The sequence below is a fragment of the Cervus elaphus genome, chromosome 18 (genome assembly GCF_910594005.1).
Source record: "Cervus elaphus chromosome 18, mCerEla1.1, whole genome shotgun sequence".
Taxonomy (NCBI): domain Eukaryota; kingdom Metazoa; phylum Chordata; class Mammalia; order Artiodactyla; family Cervidae; genus Cervus; species Cervus elaphus.
Genome location: NC_057832.1, coordinates 101,724,999 through 101,752,701, shown reverse-complemented (window position 1 = coordinate 101,752,701; position 27,703 = coordinate 101,724,999). Strand labels below are relative to the sequence as shown.

The 27,703-nt window shown below is 43.8% G+C and overlaps 1 pseudogene; it reads left to right on the top strand.

Annotated features, from left to right (window-relative positions):
• Window positions 1–1,919: 1,919 nt before the first annotated feature.
• LOC122674657 lies at window positions 1,920–2,792 on the top strand (annotated as a pseudogene).
• Window positions 2,793–27,703: the final 24,911 nt, after the last annotated feature.

The window sequence follows — 27,703 nt, the reverse complement described above, 5'->3', positions numbered from 1 at the left end:
CTAAATTTTACCGTTCCAATGAGCTTTATTTTTTTGCAAAAAGAGAAAACTCATCAAACCATACACTTAAAGTAGGTGCACTTTTTTCTATGTAAATTGTGACTCAATTAAGTTGAGCTTTTAAAATGGAAAAATGTATATATTGTACTGTGCTCATTTTTGTGGGCCATTAAATACTTTTCAAAAGTACCTTAGTTTGAGTATTATGTAGCTGGACTATTCAGGGTTATAGATGTGCCACAACTCAATTAGCCAGTCCATGGTAGCTGGATATTTAAGTTTTGTTTTGTTTTGCTTTTTGCTACTGAAAACAACATGCAACAAACATCTGTGTGCATGAAACTCTGTGTTTTAGATCCCTAGAGAAGCCACTGTTGGGTCAAAGAGCAGGGGTGTTTTCAATACATTTGCAAGAATGTCTTCTTAAATCTGACTCCCTTAACTGTGGGGGCAGGAAGTCACAGTGATTGAAGGAGGGTGGTCACTTTTTCCACAGCTCCTCTGTTAGTGGAGAGACATTTCAGTGGATTCCCACTGAAAGGAGCAGAGGACTAAAGAAGTCTTGGGTCCTTGTCCTGGTCCAGTCACCCGATGTGTAACCTTGAGTCATTTTCCCTCTTTAGATACTGTTTAATCTCCAAAATGAGAGTAGTGACTTATGGTAGGTAAATATTTTCTGCACAGAGCAAAATAGGCACTAACCATAAAATAAGCAATAGATAATTGAAAATAAAAACCTGTGTTCATTAAAAGACATTATTAAGAGAGAAGACAAACCACAGACTGAAGAAGGTAATCACAAAACATGTTTTCAACTAAGGACTTGTATCCAGAATTCCTAAAAACAAGAAGAAAACAAACAATAAAGTAGACAAAAGATATGAACATTCACTTCATAAACATACACACACACACACACACAGATAAATATTCAAATCGCCATCATGCAGACAAAAATGTGCTCAATACTGTTAGCTATATAGGAAAGCAAACTAACACTACACAAGATACTACTATATATCCAACAAAATGGATAAAATAAATAAGACTGACAATGTTTGTGAGAAGGTGGATCAACAAGCACTCTTCCCCATTGCTACAGGGAGTGTAAAATGGAACAGTCACTTTGGGAAATCAGAAGTACCTGTTAAAATGCAACATGTATACCCCTGGACTCAGCAATCCTACTCCTAAGGGCACATATACTCTAAAAAAAAAAAAATCAGTAAATATATCATTAAAAAGCATGTATAGGAAACTTTATAGCAGCCTTTTTCCTAATAGCCAAAAACTTAGAAACTCATATGTCCACCAACAGGATAACCAAGCAATTGTGGAATATCTATATAGTAGACTACCACAAAGCAAGAAAAAAACAAACTTGTGCTTAATGCACGGGTAAAGCTCTCAGACACAAAGTCAATGAAAAAAAGTGAGACTCCAAGGGACACATACTGATAGAAAAGATTTGTATAAAGTTCAACAGGCAAAACTAATCTCTGGTGGTAAAGTCAGAATAGTGGTTACTTCTGATATGGATGGTGATGGTATGGACTAAGCAGGGGCATGGTGGAAGAAGCTTCTGAGGTCAGGTCATGCTCTGCATCCTGCTCCTGGTGGTTGTTACAAAGGTGGAAACACGAAAAACTTCACTGAGCTGTCTACCGAAGGTATGTGCACTTCCCTATAAATATCTTATAAGCTCCATGTGCTTCCCAGGTGCTTCAGCAGTAAAGAATTCACCTGCCAATGCAGGATATGCAAGAAATGTGGGTTCAGCCTCTTTTTCAGCTCCCTCAAAGCTGCTGGTTCCGTCTGCTGCTGACCCAGAGCTAGAGAAGACACAGGGCCGCCACCACCCCAGAAAACCCTGTTGGAGGCTATGCTTCTGTGAACCAAAAGAAGGGACAGCGGTGAGCATGCCGGCCCTGAACTGGAAGCCCTTCATGAATGGAAGTCTGGCCTCCAACACGGCGGAGTGCAGTACCTTTCCAATTGATTTAACCAAGACACAGCTCCAGATTCAAGGCCAGAAGAATGATGCAGACTTTAAAGAAATCAGGTGTGGAGGAATGTTGCATGCATTAGTGAGGACAGGCAGAGAGGAAAGCCTGAAAGCGCTGTATTCAGGGATTGCCCCGGCAATGGTACGCCAGGCTTCCTATGGCACCATCAAAATAGGCACCTACCAGAGCTTGAAGCAGTTATTTGTCGAGTGTCCAAAAGATGAAACCCTTCTGATAAATGTGGTCTGTGGGATTCTCTGGAGTCATATCCTCAAGCATTGCCAATCCAATGGATGTTTTGAAGATGTGGATGCAAGCCTGAAGCAGCACCCTGCAAGGAGGAATGATAGGCAACTTCATTAACATTTAGCAGCGAGAGGGAACGAGAGGACCGTGGAAGGGCATGTCCCTTACCACTCAGAGGGCTGCTGTTGTGGGCGTCGTGGAGCTGCCGGTCTACGACCTCACCAGGAAGCATCTGATTCTCTCAGGCCTGATGGGAGACACCATGTGTACCCATTTCCTCTCACGCTTCACCTGTGGGCTGGCGGGAGCCCTGGCCTCAAACCCTGTCAATGTGGTGAGAACGTGTATGATGAATCAGAGAGTCCTCCGAGATGACAAATGCCCTGGCTATAAAGGTTCCCTGGATTGCTTGTTACAGACATGGAAGAATGAAGGGTTTTTGCTCTATATAAAGGGTTTTGGCCAAACTGGTTGGGAGTTGGTCCTTGGAATATTATTTTCTTTGTGACATATGAGCAGCTGAAGAAACTGGGTTTGTGACAAGTCAAGACTGCATGAGACATCCACTGAAAATGCTCACTTCTGAAATAGTGAAGCTTCCTGTCTTTCCCACTGCTTCTTACTGCTTGGCCCACCACAGATTGAGGTGTGAGCAACTGATGAGGACAGGGTTAGCTCAGATCACTCTGTCCTGGCATCGGACACTCTGCACCAAACATTTAACTGTAACATCCAGACACTAGTCCTTACCATTCGAGTGCCCTTCAACATCAAAGAAAACAGGAAATGCATGTTTCTTGCTAAAGAAAAATTGCATGAAGATCAGGAACTGTGGACCACTTCCTTCAGGAGAAGAGTAACTCCTGGTGCATCTCAGTTCATAGCCAAGACTCCCAGACTGTTCCAAAGAAGCTCTTTGGAACCATGGGATAGAACCTCTGAGACGATGTTACTGTTCCTGAGCTTTTGGGGGAGCTTTGGCTTCATGTCCGCTGAAGAAATTCACACATGGAGACCTGGTGTATCCCAAGTATAAACAGGGCAGGATAGAGATCCCTGGAACATTGCACTGCTTTGTAATTTCCTATTTTGGCAGGATTCTTTGACTTTATAATAACTGACTTTTAAGCCTTTGACCCCCGGACCTTTGTGAGGACTTATTACAAAGTATTACTATCTAAACTCATGATGGTGTGAGAGGTTGGCTTGGAAGGTAGCAAAGTCTGTGTTGTGGCGGGGGGGCGGGGGGGGGTGTTTAAGCAACTTGGGTTCCCTCCTAGGTAATGGTAGTACTGGCTTAGCCAAAAAGTTTGTTCAGGTTGTAAAAGCTTAGGAAAAATCCTAACAAACTCTTTGGCTATGTCAATAATTTTCTCTGTGATATTAACAAAGTCTCTATCTCCCAATCTGTAAAATGGGGATAATGACATCTATTGATACTGAGTGTCAGATGAAGAAAACAGTAGCTCCTCTGCCAGGCTTGTAGGATAAATGTCTTTACATCATGGTGTCATACAGCCGTAATTCCAGAATAAATAGATCCTGTGTATGAAGAGTCATTTTATCATGGACTTCTCCCAAGCGAGGTCCTGTGATAAAACTCTTGTGAAATAAAGAGGCTAACATTTTGTTGTTTCCCTTAGTGAAATGTGGCAAGTGAATCGAAGAGTTGATTTTTCCAGATTTTCCGGGTTTTACTTCAGTTCTGGTCACATTTGTTAAAATATTTCCTGTCTTGGACTTCCTTATCAGTTTGGATGGAAAATACTTGCTTGAAATTTGAAAAGCAATATTTTTGTATACCTAGAGTCTGATAAGAGGTATAAAATAGCTTCTTTCTTTTCTTTCAAAGGCAGGATATCATTCTTCTTTCTCGTCTTCATCTTACTCTTTACAAAATAGAAAGTGACTCTGAGAGAGTCCCAGGACCTTTATACTTCTAGAAGACATCCCTAGGAAAGGAAATATATTTAACATTCACTTGGGTAACTTTGGTTCTACCCTTAGAGTGTGCTCAGTCACTCAGTTGTGTCCAACTCTTAGCCACCCCATGGACTGTAGCCCTCCAGGCTCCTCTGTCCATGGGATTCTCCAGGCTAGAATACTGGAGTAGGTTGCCATTTCCTTCTCCAGGGGATCTCCCTGACCCAGGGATTGAACCCATGTCTCTTGTGTCTCCTGTGTTGGCAGGCAGATTCTTGACCACTGAGCCACTTGGGAAGCCCTATGAGAGTAACATTAAATACCTACTCACTGGGGCTCCAGGACAGTCACCTTTGCGGTATATGTTCCCCGTCTGTCCAGCCCCTGGACTGCTTCCTCCTTTGAAGCAAAATAGAAGGCACACTGATTTTTCTTGGGGATTGGGCAATTTTCCTCCTGGTCTCCCTTACCGTGCCTTCTTTATTAATGCTGACTTTGAAAATAAGATTTTGTGAAGCAGGATTTCCATTCCAAAAGTAAGAGATAAGGCAGGAACAGAGGAGGTCAGATGGGCAGGTAGGTGTTGATTGCTTCAAGTCTCAGATGGAAGCCTAGTCCTCGCTGACCAGTTACGGGTGTGACACTAGAAAGCTGAGCCCCTTCAGGCCTTGTCCCTCCTACTGAACCATATCTTTAGAGAGGAGACTTCTCTTCTTACCAGAACATTCCACTGATGTAAGGGCTTTCTACAGAAAGGCTTTCACTTTTGAGTTCCTTGAGTTTAAAGGATGACTTTTTATGAGCCACTCTTTGTTTTTTTCCCTTGATGTAGAAAACATTGTGAGTGTACATATAATTCCTAAAACAGTAGAAGTGAGTTCATTTTGAAGACCATGAAAAGACTGAATGGCATGCAATATTCATTATATAAGTTTATTCAAATATGTACATGTTTATACCAGGAAGAAAAGAAAACCAAACCTCCTTGTAAAAGGTTAGCACATTTTTAAGACAAAAATGTTGTATTTCTTCAGTGCAGACTTATTAAATACCTTATAGAACCAAGTCTTAACCTCTTTTGATTTTGTTTTCTGTTTCCTGAAAGAGTAATGCAGTTATTGAAGCTTCTAACCAAGAAAGAATTTGAAGGACTGGGGAGACTTGGTCCCTTTGTCTTCAGGGCTGTGACTATAAGTTCCCTCCCCCCATCCCCTTGGGTATTGTTAAATGTAGCAAAGGGATTTTTAGCTTTTATAACCCAAATGAAGAGAGTGGATTCTTTTGTTTGCTTGTGGATTTGTGTAATCATTCATGGCTAAGTGTTGGCTGATTGTGATTTAAAGAACGGCTTCTGTTTTCTGTGTTTATTCATGGACCAGAAATAGTGTATGTTATTACATAAAGACTATAAAAGTTTTCATAAGCCTGCTGGAAAATGTGACATAAACCTTGTTTCATTATTTAATAAACTGTAGTAATATATAATAACCAAAAAAAAAAAAGAAAGGCAGGCTTGATCCCTGGGTTAGAAAGATCTCCTGGAGGAGGGCATGGCAACCCACTCCAGTATTTATACCTGGGAAATCCCATGGACAGAGGAGCCTGGTGAGCTACAGTCCATGGGGTCACAAACAGTCGAGGACAGCACCAACCAACAAGCTCCATAAAAAATAAATGAATGCAAATTAAATACAATGAAAGCATCGGACTAGATGATAGTTAAGGTTTTTCCAACCTTGTAGGGTCTCTTCACCCCTTGTTCTCTTTGCTTCACTTTCTCAAGCTCCAAGCTCCACTACTCTAAAAGCTTCAACTATCACTCCACCTGGGGAGCCCAAGTATTTGCAACTCTCTAGCAGAGCTTAGTCAAGCTCATTCCATCAGGATGTACATGTCCTGCATCTCACCCACACCACAACTTATCTAAAACAAAACACAGCCTCATCCTCCCCCTCAGCGCTCTCCAGAGCAGACATCAAGCAGTGTGGCTCTCTGGTTCACACTGAAGAGGAAAATTTAAAATTTTACATAACCTCCTTCTCCTTCTGCCTCTGTAGCTCAGCTTGCCCCTTACAAAGTCTAGATCGCATAGGTCATGCAGTCTCAGAAAATGGGGACTTGCAATACTAGGAACTGGAGTTTATCTCACTGACCCTTGTCCTGCTCTTTGCAATGGCCCAGCCCCTGCAAACCTGCTTAATCATGCCTGTCCAGGCCAGGCATCCCCCTCCCCATCTTGACTGCTATTCCCACACTTGCAAAACCCCTTAGTTTAAACCAGCCTATTAACAGCTAGTGTTGCCCACTACAGTCTGTCTATAAAAACTCTGTAATCCCTTTGTTCAGGGCTCAGAGCTTGGAGCGTTAACTCCTCTGGGCCCACTGGCGTAATAAACCTGAGTTCTCCAACTCTCCAAGTGTGGTGCTTGGTTTTTCGAGTATTGGTTTCTGCAACAACACCATTTCCCCTTCTCTGGGAACACCCCTAATGCTCAGGACTGAGTCTCCAGAGAATAAGTCTATAGCCATAAATCTAACTCCATCCCACAGCTCCTGACCCAGGAGGAGGCACGTCCGCTAAGCTGGGCTAGATTCTCTCTCCTGTGAACTTAAAATTTGCACTCAGAGCCTAGGGGTTGCTAACGCACTGAAGATAATGTCACAGAAGAAAGATCCACAAATCCTTTTCACTCAAGCATCAGAAACTTCCTTCAGTGGTCCTCTTGGGTATTCAGCTCTTCACTTTTGTTGGAAGGATTCCTGCTCTATATTCTTTTTTTGTTTTAAGATTCTGGGACTGGTGGGGGGGACTTTCACTGTTGTTAAAGTCTTTGTTGAATTTGAATCAACCATGTTTTGGTTTTTTGGCCTTGAGGCATGCGGGTTCTTATCTCCCTGACCAGGGATCAGACTCATATCCCCCTGCATTGGAAGGCGAAGTCTTAACCCCCGGACCACCAGAGAAGTCCCCTACTCTATATTCTTGCATTAAATGTCCTTTTGTATTTCAACTCAGTTCAGGTCAGTCACTTAGTCATGTCTGACTCTGCGACCCCATGGACCTCAGCACGCCAGGCCTCCCTGTCCATCACCAACTCCTGGAGTTTACCCAAACACATGTCCATTGAGTCAGTGATGCCATCCAACCATCTCATCCTCTGTCATCCCCTTCTCCTCCTGCCTTCAGTCTTTCCCAGCATCAGGGTCTTTTCCAACGAGTCAGTTCTTCACATCAGGTGGCCAAAGTATTGGAGTTTCAGCTTCAACATCATTCCTTCCAATGAACACTCAGGACTGATCTCCTTTAGGATGGACTGGTTGGATCTCCTTGTAATCCAAGGGACTCTCAAGAGTCTTCTCCAACACCACAGTTCAAACGCATAAATTCTTTAGGGCTCAGCTTTCTTTATGGTCCAACTCTCACATCCATACATGACTACTGGAAAAACCACAGCCTTGACTAGACGGGCCTTTGTTGGCAAAGTAATGTCTCTGCTTTTTAATATGCTGCCTAGGTTGTATTTCAACTAGCTAATGCCATTTCCTGTTGTTTGCAATCCAAAGAATTTAACTAATGCCCTTCCCAAAGCCCACCCTATCCTCTCTAGTGCTCTGTTCTCATGATTTATTCATGACTTTGTCCTTTTCTTATTTACCTAGTTGTCAACTTGGTTTCCTCTCTGTTTCCGCTGAACCTTGTCTGACCCATACCTGAAACTTTTCTCAGCTAATTCTCTCCTTTCCAGGTCTTGAGACTGATGCCTACATCTGGGCCCCTGTCATTGCTAATCTGAGCTAATCTGATGAAGGCTCCTCTCTGCTCCCCATCCCATCCTTGACCTCTCCAATTCATCATTCACAGTTCTGTTAGACGGAGCTTCCTAAAGACCAGCTCTGACCATGCCATTTTCCTTGCTGGCCATTTTTCATCAGCCTTGCTGGCTCCCCTTCATATTCTAGAACACGCATGTAGGCTCCTTAATGTGCCCCAAGGCCATTCTCAACAGCTTCAACTTGCCTTTCTAGTCTCAGCTCAGGCTCTGTTATTCCTCCCAAGTCATATGTGCTGCCTTCCAATTGAACATGACACTCACAGGCTCCCAATGTGCAATTGAATTTAGTTCCCTTTGTTTAAATGTCCTACCACAGCCTTCCTGTCCTCATATCGTCTGTGATGGTTGAAACCTCACCTGGTCTTCAAAACCCAGATAAAAGGCAGCATGTATATGAAGCTTGCCCTTCGTGGAGGTCATCATCCCAAGTGCTTTATTCATTCTTCTATTGCGAGTGTGTAATTACTGACCTGGAGGGACAGCTGTTTGCATCTGTTTATGTCTATCTCTTTCAGTAGACTTGCTCCTTGTGAGCAGAGACCAGACCTGTTTCCTACTGTAAACTTCCTGCCCACACATTCCCTGGCATGGAATCAGTGCTCAGTAAACGGGTGTGGAATTGAATTTTCTAAACCTGTGGTGAAAAACAAATGAAAACGGGAGAGGAGCAGTGTAAGCAGAGGCGTAGGGGGACACAGCAACCTGAGAGAATGAAAGAACAGGAGCAGAGGGAGAAAGTCCTTTGGAAATGCATCTCTCCTCCAGGACAATTTTATGATCAAAGGGGACAAATACTGCCCAACTAATCTAGCTTCACCCTGGCATGAGAACTAATGGGAGATGAGATGAGGTACAGATGCCAAAGCTGAAAACAAAAGCCCAGGAAAGAGGTAAGAGATTCCTGTTTCCCTAAGCCTGGCTCTGAAACACCTGGACCCTGAGGCTAGAAGCTTCACTTCAGCTCCCACCTGTCCTGAGGGGCAGGTTTGCTCTCCTATGCCCAGTGGCATACCAATCAGCTCTTTTAAAAATCAGCAGAATAAAACAGAAACGACAAATCCTTCCATGGTGTTGCTACTAGCCCTGGCAGAGAAATGATGACGATAAAAGGAAGAAGAATGGGATGGTAAAGCCAATCTGAATCTCGATAAAATGCCCATGAGGCCTAAGACTTCCAGGTGATGGAGAGTCAGCAAGCACAATACCAGTCTCCCTGGGAAAGGGGTTACAATCGGGGAATAAGAAGGGGAAGAGATCGAATAGCTTTTTATAGCCCCTAATATCTCTTCTGACTGCAGCCCTCATGGCCTCCGTATGCCAGGATGCTGGCAAGATGAATGGATTTTCTTCCTGTTAAATACCATTACCTGGAGCACTGGGGAAAATGAAGAATGGGTTGCAGTCTTACATCCCAGCTTCCATCTCTTTTCTTCTAATGAAGGGGGAAAAAACTACCAAAACAAAACAAACCCCACATGTCCTCCCCAATCTATCCCCACTTCCTACAACATATATAAATAACTTCAGGGAAAACAGGTAACCCACAGAGCTACAAAGTTGACCTCCCAACACTCATGTCCAGCACATATAGCCAGTGCTGAGGTGGTGAAGTTCAAATCTAGCCCATCACCATAGCCAGGTCCACACTAGGTCAATAATATACTTGGAGATCCATTAAGTCTCTTTTAAGAGCCTGTTATCTTTAGAGCCCAAGAGCACTTTCCATTAAGAGGCATCACAAAGATGCCACTCTGCCACAGGTGCAAATGATTCTGCTTGTTGAATGGACTCTCAGTTACTTAAGTGATCTGAGGCATCCATGTGCATCACAACAAAGGAAGGAAACCAAATATCATTTGTGGTCCCACCTCCAGCAGGGATCATGATCAGACTCTCAGGACCAGCGGTTCTTAGCCTCAGCTACACGCAGATCAAGAAGAAGCTTAAAAAAAAAAAAAAGAAGCAGTAGCTGAGAAGCTGAAAAAAAAAAAGAGAGAGAAAAGAAAAGAAAACCACTGGTGCCTGGGAAAAAATAATTGGAAAAGAAAATGATTTTAAAAGATTATTTACAGAAGTTTATCAAAAAATATACTCAGGGATAAATCTAAAATATGTGCAAAGATCTGTATCTTGAAAGCTATAAATTTCTCACTGTTGTGAAAAATGTAGAAATACCTCATGTCAGGTAATGGGAGTATTATGTGAGTTTAACAAAGCCATAAAATTCAAGGTTGATATTAAAAATCAACTGTATTCTTCTGTATTAGCAGCAGTCAATTGGAAAATGAAATTTTAAAATAATCCTATGTAAATAGCACCAAAAACATAAAATACTGGGAATAAATCTAGTAAAAGTCATCTAAGTCACCCCCCACGAAAATTACAAAACACTGTGAGATAAAGTAAATAAGACCTAAATAAATAGAGATGACCCATATTCAGTTTGGAACACTCAATGTTGTTAAGATATCAATTCTTCCCAAATTAATCTGTAGTGTCAATGCATTCTCAATAAAAATCTCAGCAGGCTTCTTCTGTGGAAATTGACAAGCTGATTCTAAAATTCATATGGAAGTGCAAAGGATATAAATCAGCTGAAACAATTTTGAAAAAGAATAAACTTAGAGGTTTTATGCTGACTGATTTCAAGTTTTTCCGTAAGACTACAGTAATCAAAGCCATGTTTATTAGCCTAAGTATACGTATATAGCGGCTTTCCTGGTGGCTCAGATAGTAAAGCGTACGCCTGCAATGCAGGAGACCTAGGTTCGATCCCTGGATCGGGAAGATCCCCTGGAAAAGGAAATGGCAATCCACTCCAGTACTCTTGCCTGGAAAATTCCATGGACAGAGGAGGCTTGCAGGCTAGAGTCCATGTGGTTGCAAAGAGTCAGACACGACTGAGTGACTTGACTTCACTTCAATTCATAGGTATATAGATCAATGGACCAAAAGGGCAAATCCAGAAAGAGACCCAGAAATACATGGTCAGTTTATTTTTTTAACAAAGGTAAAAACAATTTAATAGAGAAAGGATAGTCTTTTCATAAATGGTTTGGAATAATTGAATGTTCATAGAAAAAAATAAACCATGGCCTGTCCCTCACACTGTCACAACTTTGACTTGGAAATTATCACAAACCTAAGCATAAAAGTTAAACTACAAAACATCTGGAAGAAAATATAGGACAAAAACCTCTGTTTGGGGGGTAAAGAGTCCATGGGACACAGAAAGCATGAATCTCAAAAAACTGGCAAATTAAACATTATCAAGGTTTTTAACTTCTGCTCTTTGACACCATTAAGAAAATGACAAGGCAAGCTACAGAAGAAAATATTTGGTGTATGTGTGCTCATGGCCATTTTCTCAGTAAATTTCCTTAGCCCTCCATCTGGCTCTTCCTGAGGCCAGTGATCCACAATCCAAATCGCAGAATTTCAGAGAGAACATGGGCCAACATCTCACCCAGTTGTCTTCTAAATTAGGATCCTGAGACCTGGAATTCATTGAAAGTAAAACCTGTACTTGGAAACAAGGCTCCTAAATCCTGGCCCATTACTGATTCACCAGAATATCTGAATTCTTTTTTAACATTCTTTAATTGCAGTAAAATACACATAACATAAAATTTACCACCTTAACCATTTGTAAATGTACAGTTCAGTGATATTAAGTGCATTCACATTATTGTGAATTATCACAACATCATCACACATTATCACCACCATCTGTTTCCAGAACCTCTTTCATCTTGTAAAACTGAAACTATGGACTCCTTACCCCTGGGTCCCTAGCAAGTATCGTTCAGCTCTCTGTCTCTAAGGATCCAAGTGCTCTAAGTCCTCATATAAAAAGGAATCATACAATATTTCTCTTTTTTTGGACTCACTTGTTTCACTTAGCATAATGTCTGTAGGGTTCATCTATATTGTAGCATGTGTCAGGATTGCCTGCCTTTTCGGGGATGAATGATATTCCATTTCATAAGTAGAGAACACATTTTGTTTATACATCCACTTATTGATGGACCCTTGGGCTGCTACCATGTTTTGGCTATTGTGTATAATGTTGCTGTGAATATGGGTGCAAAAAAATTAAAAAATAGATTACCATGTGATCGATAAGTTCCACTTCTAGGCACTTTTGAGCAACTTCTGTACTGTTTTCTGCAGTGGCTGCAGCATTTTACATTCCCTCAAACCGGGCACGTGGATTTAATGTCTCTACATTCTCACCAACACTTGTTGTTTTTGGTTGTATGGTAGCCATTCTAATGTGTATGAGGTGGTTTGGAGTTGCATTTTGTTGTTGCTATTGTTGTTTACTGTTGAGTTGTAGGAGTTCTTTAGATATTCTGGATATTAACCCCATCAAACATATGATTCACAAATATTTTCTCCCATTTCATAGGTTACCTTTTCACTCTGTTGATTGTGTCGTTTGATGCAGAGAACACAGGTTCATTTTGCAAGAAGACTTCATGGGATTTGGAGAGGTGGGGCTAGAAGGCAGAAGATAGACAAAATGGGATTTTTACTCTGCAGAGCTGGGTTTCCCTGGTGGCTCAGATGGTAAAGAATCGGCCTGCAATGCAGGAGACCCAGGCTCAATCCCTGGTTTGGGAAGATCCCCTGGAAAAGGGAATGGCTACCCATGCCAGTATTCTTACCTGGAGAATGCCATGGACAGAGGAGCCTGGCAGGCTATGGTCCATAGGGTCACAGAAGAGTTGGAGATGACTGAGCAACTAACCCTTTCACTTTTTTTCACTTCACTCTGCAGAGTTAAATAGTATACACATATATCAAACAGAATTCTGCTTCTGACATGGAGGCCAAGGGAAGGGTGAAAGTATCAAGGAATGAACACCATAAACAGCAGTCCCGAGGCCTTTGTCACAGTATTTTGAGCTAAACCCTTTGATTCTTGAGTGCTAACTCTACTGAAATCTGGGTTATGCACATAGCATAACGCAGGGTCCCTGTCCTCAGGGATCTCACGATCAAGTCGTAGAGATAAAAAACAAATGCCACACACACACACACAAAATAAGTAAGATACCAAAACAAACAAATAAAATAAAGATATCCAAAGGGAAAAAAAAACAATGCCACAACCTTGAGGGAACTACATACTAAAAATACAATGGATCTGTTAAAGCACACAATCCGATGATTAGACTGGACTTAAACAGGGTGTGCTGAGGAGGAGAGGAGGTGGCAGTGAGACTTGGAAAACGTGGTGAATTCAAAACCACTGCAAGAGTCCAAGGAAGATGATCCAAGACCTGGAACTCTTCCAAGAGCAATAGAGAGGGTGGAAAAAAGGATTCGAGAGAAATGGACAGGATTTTATAACAGAATGGAATAAAGGGGAGAATATAAAATAATGCCTGCATTTCTGGCTTAGTTTACTAGCTGCCACAAGCCAAGACAAAGAACATAGGCAGTGGAACTGATGTGAAGAAAAGATGGAGAGACTGATTTTGGTCCTTTGGTCATACATGACATACAGGGGGAGATACACAATGGGCAGTTAGAAACATGGATCTGGAGTTAAGGAAAGAAAAATAAATCAGAAAAATAACATGGTAATGAAAGATATGAGAGAGGGTAAGCATCTGGAAGAGGCTGGTTTGAATGAAAAGAAAGGAAAGCTGAGAAAAGAACCTACATTTAAAACACGGAGGAGGGAGGAAGATGCTGCTGCTGCTGCTAAGTCACTTCAGTAGTGTCCGACTCTGTGCGACCCCATAGATGGCAGCCCACCAGGCTCCCCCGTCCCTGGGATTCTCCAGGCAAGAACACTGGAGTGGGTTGCCATTGCCTTCTCCAGGGAGGAAGATGAGGCCCCCAATAAGGGAAACTTTGAATTTGAATGGTCAAGGGTTCACCCAAAGTGTGCCAACGTTTAGTCAAAACGATTAGACCGTGGATTGAGCAGCAGGACCCTTGAGGCCAAGCCTTTCTGGAAAACAGTGAACTAGAATTTCCTTTATATTTTCTGTAAAGGTAGAAGATTCAGAAGTTCCAATTCTTCAGCTGCTATAGGGATTTTGTGAACATGAATCAAGTTTCACGAATCTTTTTGGAGAAAGGCCGACACGCAGTGGATATGAGTGATCCTAGGAGACAGAAGCCCAGAGGACTCCCAACTGTCTACATTTCAGTACAAGACCCAGGAGACTCTTAAACACAGAAATGTTTCCCCTTCGATTCAGGATCAATACTCACTTTTCCTCATGGACCAGATTTCTGTGTATTTGTATTAAAAAGGAAGAAAACTCAGCCCTGAGAATTGTGATTCACCTAAGTGTGAGCTCTGAAGCTTTGGAATCATGACTAGGAAATTGCCACCTCACACATCTTTGAGCTCAATCACCAAGGCCACACAGACAGAGTCAGCGTTATCGAGATAAGTGATGACACCTGATGGCCTGTAAAGTGTTACATGATTCAAAGTGTATCCTGCAATCTGTTATTTTATTTTCTGAATCGGAGAGCAACCTGGTTAAAGTTTTTAGGAAGGGACAAGCAGGCCATTTTTCAAATGAATGACAGGACTTCTCTTCCAAACAACTCAATTAAGAGGGTCAGGGGAACAAATGGGAAAAGCAAAGAACGTGAAACCCTGCTTGGTCCTGACCCAGTCCTTGAAGGTACTGAGAAACCCTCACGCACACATCACCATCACTGATCTGTCAGAAACACCAGAGCTGACATGAGCAGAATAGATGGGCTTCCAAAAAGAAAAACAGTAATAACAATCTCACACTTTATAAATTTGGAGTTATGTTTTCAAGGAATAACACGTAGAGGTGATTATCTCTCTGAAAAAATGCACATGGCAGATAGCTGGCCAGACTGGCACTGAGATGCATATGATGCAGGCTTACATATTTATTTGCAAAACACAATGTAATAGAAATGGACATCATACTTTGCATTTATATAGCAACTATTTCTCCAAGGACCTCAAAGGATTCTGCAGCAGTTACTGGATTCATCCTTGTTACACGCTTGTAAAATGAAGGAGAGGCAAGGATCACTCATCCCATTTTATTAAAGAGGAAGCAGATGTCCCAAGAGGATACATGAGCTGGCCAAGGGCATACATACTATGACTCATTTGTTTGCTCAGAACCATGTAGGGACTGAAATTAGTCCCATATTGTCCTTGTGCTTGCTGATTTTCCCTATAAACTTCTGAAAAGGAAATGATTCTGTTTCTCAGCCTCATGTATGCGATTCAGACCATCAAATGGACAGTGGGGGATGAACTGGGGAAGGGAAGAGGTTAATAAGCTTGTGGCATTTCTCTTTTCCCTTCAGTGGCCTGCTGCTGGCAGTGTTCTTAAGGACAGATCCAGGGCTGTCGACAACAAAGAGGGGGAAGCCTTCCTGCTGTCACGGCTTGACAACGGCGGACACACAATGACTGCCCACAAAGCAGCTGTGATGTCCACTCCAATCCATTGTGTCACTTATCTTACAACCACTCTGTGAGGTATTATTTCCTTACAAGGATGAGAAAGGGGCTCAGAGAGATGGGATGACTTGTCCATGCTCCTCTAACAAGTTCAGGCTCTGGATCTGAGTATGGTTGTACTCCTTCCAACAGCTCTGCACTTCCACTTTGTTCACTGACAAGACTTCAGTCGGGAGGCACACAACAGGGGTCTTAGAGTCATAGCCTAGAGACATTTAAGAAAGCTAGAGCCAACCTGGGGCTCCATCCCCTCCCACACATCTTCCAAATAGCAGACCAGGGTGAGCGCTGATGTCACTCCGTTCTCCCTGGACAGATCCACTGGAAATGGCTTAGCCATCAAGTCACTCTGAGTCCAGGACAGTTGAGTACCTATTGAGTACCAAGTTGAGCCCCCTTGGTACCAGATTCACACCTGCATCTGCCTCAGACCTGAGCTGGTAGCAGAGCAGTCTGAGTTCTATGAGCAGGGGAAGGATGGGAAGGTGATACCCTGGAGGCTGCCCCAGGGCACCCTTCTTCCACCCACTCTGAGCACGACTCTTTGGCATTTGAGAGTTCTGACCATCATTGGGCAGCATGAATAGGGCCTGTCTTTCAGGGGCCTGACATTCTTCATACAGAGAGAAACCAAGGTTCAGACTTGTCCCAAGTTACCGAGGAAACCAGAAAGTAAAAAAGCTCTAAGGACCATTTTCTCTGATGTTTTTTCTAAAGTAGGTTTTGGTCTCTAGAACAGGATATTACAAGTGGTAGAAAAAAGCCAGCCTCTGGTACTAGGGGTTGGAAGGAAGAGGACCAGTGGCTTTAGTGGGTACCTTACTCTGCTTTACATACTTCATATGCATCATCTCATTTATCCCCACAACTCAGAGGCATAGGCATTCTTATCCCCATTCTACAGACAAGGAAAGAGTAGCTCAGAGTTTAAATAGCAGAGCAAATACATAACAAAACCTGGATTTCAAACTGTATCTATGGGGCTCATGCCCTTTGTATTAAGCCTCACTAACTTTGCCTAGGAAATCCCATGGACAGAGGAGCCTGTCCATGGGGTCAAAAAAGAGTCAGACACGACTTAGCAACTAAACAACAACAGTCTCTGAGGAGTTTGATGTTGTGCCCTTCCCCTGATGACATCATTGCAATGGTGTCTGGGAAGGTTCCAGCTCATCGCTGGAGCAAAGAGGCGAGTCACAGATGCAGACAAGGCCAAGTGCAGGTGAGATGCCTTCTTTGCGAGGCACTGCAGTCATGGATGCAAGTCACAGAAGTAATCCTAAAATTCTGGGAGTTACAAAAACTGAGTTAAAAAAAAAAAGATTGTTGTTGTTAGTTAAATATAAGTTTTATCTAAGGCAATACATCTAATAAATTATCATTTCAACCTGTAACCAATAAAAAAATAATAATGATACAGCACATGTTCTTTTTCTGTTATTAGGTCCCTGAAATCTAGAGTGTATTTTACACTTGGAACACATCCCCAGTTTGGAGAAGCCACATTTCAAGTGCTCAAGACACACATGTGGTTAGTGGCTACCATATTAGACAGTATGGGTCTAGAAGAAAAATGTATGGATGGAGGCTTGGAATGCTTGGATTGAGGGTCCTAATTCTGAAAAACTACCAAGGCCACGTTAGTGGTTGAGAACCTAGACCCTGGAAACAGACTCACCTGGCTTTGAATGCCAGTTGCACCACAAGCCAGCTACACGTCCTTGGGCAAGAAACTTAGCCTCCGTTGTCTCAGTTTTCTCAGCTGTAACATGGAAATAACAACAATGCCTACCTCATAGAGTTTTGTGAGGATGAAATGTGGAAGTCCTTGTAAATAACAGGAACAGGCATAAATAATACAAAGGCACTGGTTACTATTATTGTTATTATTATTATTTCCACTGGGACTCAGTTTCTTTATCTGTAAAATAAGGATGTTGGAAACAAGGGATATTGCTATCCTTTATTGCTATGTTGTTTAATGCAAACTGGGCTAGGAATCCAATGCTGTATCTGGTCTCTGAGCATCAGTTCAGAAGCGGGCACTGGGGAGGGAGTCAAGTCCAGCCTGTCTCTATAGAGGTGGCTTGTAAGATATGCCTATGGCTTGTGGGTAGGGGAAGGGGGAGGTAGGTAGAAGGACTCGCCAGCTCTTTGTCATCAGGGGTAGAACTTGCTCCCTCTATCCTGGGCCCATGCTGACTCATTCCCTGGACACACTCCGCACGCTCACAAGGTGTCCTCCATGGACTTACCACGTCCCCAGTTACAATCTCTCAGCAATGTGAACCTCTGAACCAGAAGAAATTCAAGCTGGGCTGGCAGTTTGGAGCAAAATCCATCCTTTCCCAAGTGCCTCCGGCACCAGCTAATAAAAGAGAATCCCCTAGGGGATGGTGACCCCCAAAGCTTTGCACACCAGCTGTCCTTGGGGCTGAGAGATGAAAGGGAAGCTGGGTGGTCAAAAGGCCAAACACTTGAAAAGCTGTGAATGAAGATGCCAAAATCATAGCCGTAGCTGTCCCAAGGGCCACTGCTCAGAGAGTCCTAGCTGTCTGGCTTCTTTCCCCTAGAGACCAAACTGATGAGTTTTAGAAATTCAAGGCAGAAACAGCCCAGTAGGCCAGGCACCTTATCCCCAGGGAAACTGGCAGGGGAGGGCGCATCCCCACTCTCCTCTCCAGGGATCATGCCAACTCCTCTTAGAGGGACTCGGAGGCTGGCACCTCTCCTACTTCTCCCGGGGGCAGAAATCTGCAGCCTAAACATCTCAGTACCAGAAATCCTTCCTTCTCAGGACACCAAAGAGAAGGGCTGCTCACCTCAGAGAAAGAAACACATCAACCAAAGCACAGCCCTCTTGCCGAGCAGTGGTTCCCAGCCAGCTGTTCCTGGAGATTTGCCGAGAGCTGCATTCCCCCACAGCCGCAAGAGGGACACCGAAGAAGTGGGGGTCACAGGCCCACCCATGAGAGAGGAGTCAAGCACGATCCCTGGGCAGTGTGTGCATGCGAGGTAGCTTCAGTCATATCTGACTCTGCGACCCTAAGGACTGTAGCCCGCCAGGCTCTTCTGTCCATGGGATTCTCCAGGCAAGAATACTGGAGTAGGTTGCCATGCCCTTCTCCAGAGGATCTCTCCGACCTGGGGATCAAGCCCGCATCTCTTACGTCTCCTGCATTGGCAGGCGGGTTCTTTACCACTAGGGCCACTTGGGAAGCACAAAACACCATTCCCAGCCCCAGAGGAGGCCAGAGTAGGACTCAGAGACCCTCCCACTGCGGCAACTTTGGCTCCTGGGAGCACCGGGGCCCGAGTCCTCTTCCTTCTCTGAGCTGGACTGAAGGGATGTTTGCACATCTCCCAGACACACGGACTGAGTCTGACATATTTCAATATGCTGGGCTGGTTGAGTTCCCTTGATGCCTATTGCTAAGGGGCCATGTTCTCCCTCTGAGACCTGCTGAGAGAGGCTTAGCAGCTGAGCTGCACTTATTAAGAGCCCCCAGAATCCCACCATCTAAATCAGAGAGGCTGGTTCTGGGCCGCGGGAGTGAGGCTGCCACCAGGCCTGCATCATCAGCACCACCATCTCACACTCATCAACCTGGACCCGACTGTAGCTTCTCCCAGAAGAGCCAGACAGACAGCACTTCTTTTTTATTTTTATTTTTTAAAATATTCATTCATTTATTTGGCTGTGCCAGATCTTAGTGGCAGCAAGCAGGATCTTTAGGTGCAGTATGTGAACTCTGAGTTGCGGGATGTGGGAGCTAGTTCCCTGACCAGGGATTGAACCCTGTATCAGAAGCATGGAGTCTTAGCCACTGGACCACCAGGGAAGTCCCTGAATGGAGCTTCTTAACTGCCGCTGTCAAACATTACCCCATCCCAAAGGGAGTTTCCTGTCTGCCCCATGAAAGGAAATGAAGATCCTACAGGACTTGGACCAGAGAACTGGAATGTGGAGATGGACCTCACAGGATTTTTCTGCTCAACGAGAAGAGCAAGTTTTCTACTCTAGGGCCACCTGTGGCCGCCGCTTCAGTGCCTCTCCACGCCTGTTCCTCCTGCTCGTTAGTTACATGTGCCAACGCAAGAAAAGAAATCAAGGGCTGCTTAGCTTTCCCCACTGGCCCTGTCAATCGTTCCAACGAAGACAATTCCTGCCACACAGTCAAGAAATGGGCCCCCGTGGGCCCGGGAACAGCTCCGTCCCCGCAAATGTATTTACACAGCACAGTGCTTGTTCTTCACGTTTCGCCAGGAGCCCTCCTCTCCTGAGTGCCCCCAGGAAGTTTTATCACCTGGGAAGGCTCTTGGCTGCTGCTCTGCCCACATCCCTCCTGGATCATCAGAACAGACAAACAGTCTGGCTATGCGGAGCTGCCGCCTCCCGCAGCGGGCCGTCTCTGCTGCTGACAGAAGGTTCTCCAGCCGGCAGCGGTGGGCTGGGACAGGCGGGCTCCTGCAGAACATGTCTCAATATTCTGTGCTCCCTGTCTCAGGCTGCTTCCTCAGCTGTCTGAGACGCTCTCCTCAAGGTGGAGAGAGAAGACGAAAGCTCAGATCACAGCAAGGACTTTGGAAGGGGAAAGAGTGAACAAAGGGAGAGCTACTCTGGGTGGGCCCTGCACTGCGCATCACTTACCTTGGGGCCTGGGGCTTCCCAGGTGGTGCTAGTGGTAAAAAAAAAAAAAAAAAAAAAAACCCGCCTGCCAATGCAGGGGACTTAAAAGACATGGGTTCAATCCTTGGATCAGGAAGATCCCCTGGGGGAGGAAATGGTCACCCACTCCAGTATCCTTGCCTGGAAAATTCCATGAACAGAGATGCCTGGCAGACTACAGTCCATGGGGTCACCAAGAGTCAGACACAACTAAAGCGACTTAGCACACACATGGGTTTAGAGATTAAATTCCTTTTCCTCTCTCTGATTACAGCAGACCTGAGCAACACAGGTGTCAACTTAGTGAACCAAGGTGCAAATGAAATTGTATCTCTTTGGCTCCAAACCCTCCAAAGATGGCCCATTTCTTGCACAAGAAAAGCCAAAGTCCTTCCTGCTGAACTGTGAGGCCCTAGAGACTTTAGCTTCCCTTTCCTTCTCCCCATCCCCCTCACTCAGCTCTATTCCTACCACGGCAGTCTCCTTGGTAGTATTCAAACATGCCAGGCTCATTTCTACCTCAGGGCCTTTGCACTTGCTGTCCTCTTACCTGGACCCCTCTTTCTTCAAGTAGCCAACTGGCTCCTCCCTCACTTCCTGCAGGGCTTTTTTAAAAAATATTATTCTCTCAACAAAGCCTATACTGACCGCTCCATTTACAACAGTACCCACCTTGGCGCTCCAACCGTCAGCCTTTTCAAGCCCCACCTAGTGCTCATCATCTTCTCACCGTGCACTTCATTTATTTATTATGTTTGTCACATCACCACACTATTCACTGATTTCTTGTGTTTATCTGTTTATGTACATGGTGAGGGCGGGGACTTTGGGTCTGTTTTTTTCACAGTTACACCCTCAGCACCTAGAAGAGCTCCTGACACACACAGCAAATGCCTCATAAATATTTGTTGACTAAATGTACATGTTGATGTAGTTCTATCTTGGGGCAAATCAGACTTACCAATTAGAAAAGGCAGTTAACAGGAAAGGAATAAGATAAGAGTCTAAAGCAACCAGCAGTAAAGACAGAAGCATTGGTGTCAAGTAGAATCAAGAAATGGGCATTTTGAGAGAAGAGAGAAAATGAATGGTATAAATTCATGCTACACATTTCCCAGCCAGATGAGTAGACGCACTCTCTACCTGCTCTGGAGGTAAGTGTTACCATCCCATTCAGTGGGTGGGGAAACTAACTCCCAGTAAGGGTGAGTCCAGTATCTCCTGTGGCCCTTCCTAAATGACATAGAACTTGGCTGTGGCTCAAAGTCCAGCAGCCGAAAAGATAGAAGGCTTATTTTCCAAACCAACCACCACTGTGGTGATAGCCCATACTCTTCCACCTACAACTTGCTATTGACTGGGTTCTTTAGCTCCTTTTCTGTTGTGCAGTTTTCAAAGTAATCTTTAACCTATGGGTAGGCCCTTTTCAAAATAAGACCACCATGCTGTTGAAGGGGGCTTCCCTGGTAGCTCAGCTAGTAAAGAAACAGCCTGCAATGCAGGAGACCCAGGTTCAATCCCTGGGTTGGGAAGATCCCCTAGAGGAGGGCAAGGCTACCCACTCCAGTATTCTGGCCTGGAGAATTCCAGGCACAGAGGAGCTTGGCAGGCTACAGTCCATGGGGTTGCAAAGAGTCAGACATGACTGAGCATCTAAGCACATGCTGTTGAAAGCAGGAGAAGTGATGTAATATGAAAGTGAATGGTCAGATGTGGGCAATGTTCCCTTGTACATATATGCCCCAACATCCACAATGAAGGGATGTCCAGGTGACAATAGAAACAATTCTCTGTTCCTAAAACAGCTGGAAATGGTCTTTCCCTCTCCCACTGAATAACTTGGAAGTGATTTTGAAAATGCAACACAAGGAGGGCAGTCTTTTTTCTTCCTTCTCACCTTGAAAGTACACACTGCTTCCCAGAGCCTGGTTAATGTTAAGTATGACCTTTTGCAAAGTTTCTTGGCAGGTCAATTATGATCCTTCCAGATTCTAATGTATCAGGCAGCGGCTGTTTATGTGTTTGACAAAGTATGCTTTGTCCAGAGTTGATATGTTTTACCAGATCTTCTGTAGCTCACTCCCCCTTTCTCTATCTTGCTCTTTCCATCTCTCTTCTAGTCTAACTTTGGGTATTTAATCAACCTTACTTGGAAGAAAACATGGATATATTTATGAATTCTCAGTCCCTGAGTTGCCATGCACACTGTATTAGCTTATTACCATGTCTCCAAGATAATTCTTCCCTCTCATCTCATTACACCTGTGCTTTTGAGTTCAGGGAGATCTTAGCTCAACCAAAATTAGTTTTAATGTTTGGTTTGCTCCAAGAGCTGCTTTGAGGGTCTCTGTCTTGAACAGGTGTATCCGCTCCTTACATCCTTATTGCCTTTGCCTTTGTTCTTCTCAGTCTCAGAAAGAGAAACCTAGTGAATTAGATGGGAGCCTCACAAGGTTGGTTCAGCCCAAGAATATAACTAAGCTTAATGAGCATGTAGATGCATTCATGTGCAGGGATGGATGGGACCCGGGAGCCACTCCATCCTTAGAAGGTGTGCCGGGGATGCCAACTCTGACTTAAGCGGAAGTTTTAGGATATCAAAGGTTTTAGCCTTCCCTCTGCAGAGCATAGAACAGTGCTCGGCACACAGTAGGTATCTGACTTTTGTTGAAAGAAAGAAGATAAGATAGCAAAGGAACAAAGAGAGCAAGAAGACCACACTCTGTAATACAAAGACCCTCATGTCCTTTATCAGAGGGGTGGGGACAAGAGTTTGGGCCCATAAGTCAAGTTTCAGATTTTTATGATAGAGGCCCAGGGAGCAAGATGCCAGCATCTCCTTAGCTGCCACCACCTGAGAACCTACAGATGCTCAGAACCTATGCCTTCCCCCAGATCTGCAGCTCCCGCTAAGCTCTCAAAGCAGGCTTATATATTATATTTGGACTGGCATTTCTGAACACATCATGGATGTCTTCACCACAACAGTGAAGACAGGAAGGAGCTGGCAACCAGAGCAAAGCAAAAGGATCATGGAGCTATATCAAAGGCCCAGATGAAGCAAGAGGATGTGGATTGTGGGATTTCTCCATAAATATCCTGCTGCCTGGAGAAAGAGCAAGAGAAAGGGGATGGTTGAGTCTGTCTGAGGTCAAGAATTAGCCAAATAAGTGCCACATAGGCTCAAGAGGACAAGGAGTGGGTGAAGTCTGATTGATCATAGGTCCAGGCTGCACAGAGAGTGCAGAAACCAGGGGCTCATGACCTCTGATATCATTTGGTCCACAAGTTTTGGGTCTGTACAAATCTTGGACTTCCCTGATAGCTCAAATGGTAAAGAATTTGCCTGCAACGCAGGAGACCCATTTTCAATCCTTGGGTCAAGAAGATCCACTGGAGAAGGGAATATTCTTGCCTGGAGAATTCTATGGAAAGAGGAGCCTGGTGGGCCACAGTCCACAGGGCTGCAATGAGTCAGGCATGACTGAGCGACTAATACACTCACACACTCACACAAATCTTGGATGGGATCATTTATTTTCTAGACGTTTTGGCATCAGTTACATATGCCCAACTTTTTGTCCTGCCAAGGAGAACATGGAATAGAGCTGAGCAGAGCTTCCATTCACACTACGCACCTTTGGAGGCTGCTTATGTAGTCTGACAGTGGTGTTCCAGGACCCTGGAGCCCATGAAGCTCACTTGTGAGAAAAAGAGACAGATGTCACCTCTGTTGTGTGATTTGAAGGGCAAGGGGAAGGCTGCAGGGACTCCCTACCCCAAGCCTTCTGGCAGCCTGCCACAGTGCCTGAAATTTCCTTATTGTTCACTGTTAAGGTTTACTGTACAGAAATACTAATACAGTGCAAATTTTATCTGAAGGAGTCACGCAGCTGAGATGGTACAAAAAGTTGAGAGTGAGACCAAGCTGGGTTCAGATCCCAGCTCTCTCTATAGCAGTGTGATGCCTGGCAAATTGCTTAGAACCCAAAAGACCCTCTATTCTTATTTATAAAAATCTGAATTCAATCAACCTTGTAGGGCTATAGCAAGGATGGATGGGCAGGTAGAGAGCAATTAGCATGGTGGCTGACACACAGTGAGGACTCAAGATGCATTTGCTCTTATTTTCTTTATCACTGTGAAGATATGGTGGAAAAGCACAGGATGAGTCAGGAGCCATAGTTTCCAGTCCCTTATTTTTCCATTGATGAACTCCGTGATCTTTTTAGGGTCACTTTACTTCTCTAGGCTCAGTTTCCAGAGAAATTTGAGTGGATTCATTCATTCAACATTGGTATTGAGCTCCTGAGATGTGGCAGGTACTGTTCATCAGCTAGATGATCAATAAATGAATAAATAGGTATGTGATGCTCTCTTTTGCCAAGAGAACGCATTGGTCATAGCAAACACCCTCTTCCAACAACACAAGAGAAGAGTCTACATATGGACATCACCAGATGGTCAAAACTGAAATCAGATAGATTATATTCTTTGCAGCCAAAGATGGAGAACCTCTATACAGTCAGCAAAAACAAGACCGGGAGTTGACTGTTGCTCAGATCATTAACTCCTTATTGCCAAATTCAGACTTAAATTGAAAAATGTAGGGAAAACCACTAGACCATTTTAGCATGCATGCATACATGCATGAATTGGAGAAGGAAATGGCAACCCACTCCAGGATTCTTGCCTGGAGAATCCCAGGGACAGAGGAGCCTGGTGGGCTGCCGTCTGTGGGGTCGCACAGTCAGACATGACTGACGCGACTTAGCAGCAGCAGCAGCATTCAGGTATGACCTAAATCAAATCCCTTATGTTTATATAGTGGAAGTGACAAATAGGTTCAAGGGATTAGATCTGATAGAGTGCCTAAAGAACTACGGATGTAGGTTCGTAACACTACAGGAGGAAGAGATCAAGACCATCCCCAAGAAAAAGAAATGCCAAAAGGCAAAATGGTTGTCTGAGGAGGCGTTACAAATAGCTGAGAAAAGAAGAGAAGTGAAAGGTAAAGGAGAAAAGAAAAGATACACACATTTGAATGCAGAGTTCCAAAGAATAGCAAGGAGAGATAAGAACGACTTTCTAAGTGATCGATGCAAAGAAATAGAAAAATACAATTGAATGGGAAAGACTAGAGATCTCTTCAAGAAAATTAGAGATACCAAGGGAATATTTCATGCAAAGATGAGCACAATAAACGACAGAAACAGTATGGACCTAACAGAAGCAGAAGATATTAAAAAGAGGTGGCAAGAATACACAGAAGAACTATACAAAAAAGACCTTCATGACCCAGATAACCACGATGGTGTGTCGCTCACCTAGAGCCAGACATCCAGGAGTGCAGTCAAGTGGGCCTTAGGAAGCATCACCATGAACAAAGCTAGAGGAGGTGATGGAATTCCAGTTGAACTATTTCAAATCCTAAAAGATGACACTGTGAATGTGCTACAGTCAATATGCCAGCAAATTTGGAAAACTCAGCAGTGGCCACAGGACTGGAAAAGGTCAGTTTTCATTCCAATCCCAAAGAAAGGCAATGCCAAAGAATGCTCAAACTACCACACAATTACAGTCATCTTACATGCTAACAAAGTAATGCTCAAAATTCTCCAAGCAAGGCTTCAATAGTACGTGAACCATGAACTTCAAGATGTTCAAGCTGGATTTAGAAAAGGCAAAGGAACCAGAGATCAAATTGCCAACATCCATTGGATCATGGGAAAAGCAAGAGAATTCCAGAAAAACATCTACTTCTGCTTTATTGACTATGCCAAAGCCTTTGACTGTGTGGATCACAACAAATTGTGGAAGATTCTGAAAGAGATGGGAATAGCAGACCACTTTACCTGCCTCCTGAGAAATCTGTATGCAGGTCAAGAAGCAACAGTTAGAACTGGACATGGAACAACAGACTGGTTTCAAATAGGGAAAGGAATAGGTCAAGGCTGTATATTGTCACCCTACTTATTTAACTTCTATGCAGAGTACATCATGAGAAACACTGGGCTGGAGGAAGCACAAGCTGGAATCAAGATTGCCAGGAGAAATATCAATAACCTCATATATGCAGATGACACTACTCTTATGGAAGAAAGCAAAGAGGAACTAAAGAGCCTCTTGATAAAAGTGAAAGAGGAGAGTGAAATAACTGGCTTAAAGCTCAACATTGAGAAAACTAAGTTCATGGCATCTGGTTCCATCACTTCATGGCAAATAGACGGGAAAACAGTGGAAACAGTGAGAGACTTTATTTTGGGGGGCTCCAAAATCACTGCTGATGGTGACTGCAGCCATTAAATTAAAAGACACTTGCTCCTTGGAAGAAAAGCTATCACCAACCTAGATAGCATATTAAAAAGCAGAGACATTACTTTGCCAACAAAGGTCCACCTAGTCAAGGCTATGGTTTTTCCAGTAGTCATGTATGAATGTGAGAGTTGGACTATAAAGAACGCTGAGTGCCAAAGAATTGATGCTTTTGAACATGGTGTTAGAGAAGACTCTTGAGAGACCCTTGGACTGCAAGGAGATCCAACAAGTCTATCCTGAGGGATATCAATCCTGAATATTCATTGGAAAGATTGATACTGAAGCTGAAACTCCAATACTTTGGCCACCTGATGTGAAGAACTGACTCATTGGAAAAGACCCTGAAGCTGGAAAAGAGTGAAGGCAGGAGGAGAAGGGGACGAAAGAGGATGAGAAGGTTGGATAGCATCGCCGACTCGATGGACATGAGTTTGAGCACTCTCTAGGAGTTGAGGATGAACAGGGAAGCCTGGCATGCTGCAGTCCATGGGGTCGCAAAGAGTCAGACATGACTGAGCAACCCAACTGACTGAACTAAGGTATGTGAAATAGTAGTAATAATAAGCAGATCATTAAGATGTAGTCTTGTGGGGCTTCCCTGCTGGCCCAAAGGCTAAGACTCTGCTCCCAATGCCGGGGGACCAGGTTTAATCTCTAGTCAGGGAACTAGATTCCACATGCCACAACTTAAAGATTCCTCCTGCTGCAATGAAGGTCAAAGATCTGCTATGCTGCACCTAAGACCTGGTACAGCCAGCCAAATAAGTGATAAATAAAATAAATAATTTTTAAATGTAGTTTTATGATGGAAAGGTACTAGTGACCACTTTAAATGTTCAGGGAAAACCCATGTGAGGAGGTGATTTTTATACAGAGGTCTACCATGATAAGAAGGAGTTAGCTATGGGAAGCTCAAGAGGAAATGCCATACAGGCAGAAGAAAGAGAAAATGCAAATGCTTCCCCAAAGAAACAGGCTTAGATGGTTTCTAATGTTCTTTCCTGGTCTAACTTATGTTCTTATATTTTCTATGACTATTGGGTATGACACTGGGATAAGTCAAATGATGGTTCTTTAAGGGTTGATTACTGTCACTAAGAAGTGGAGAGCAGTTTAGTTAGACTAATTCTGCTAGGACCCAGTTGAGCAATGGGAAAATCAGAGCCAAGACTGGAAAGAGAAAACTATGGCTAAAAGGGTGAAGACACAATTGGGTGGT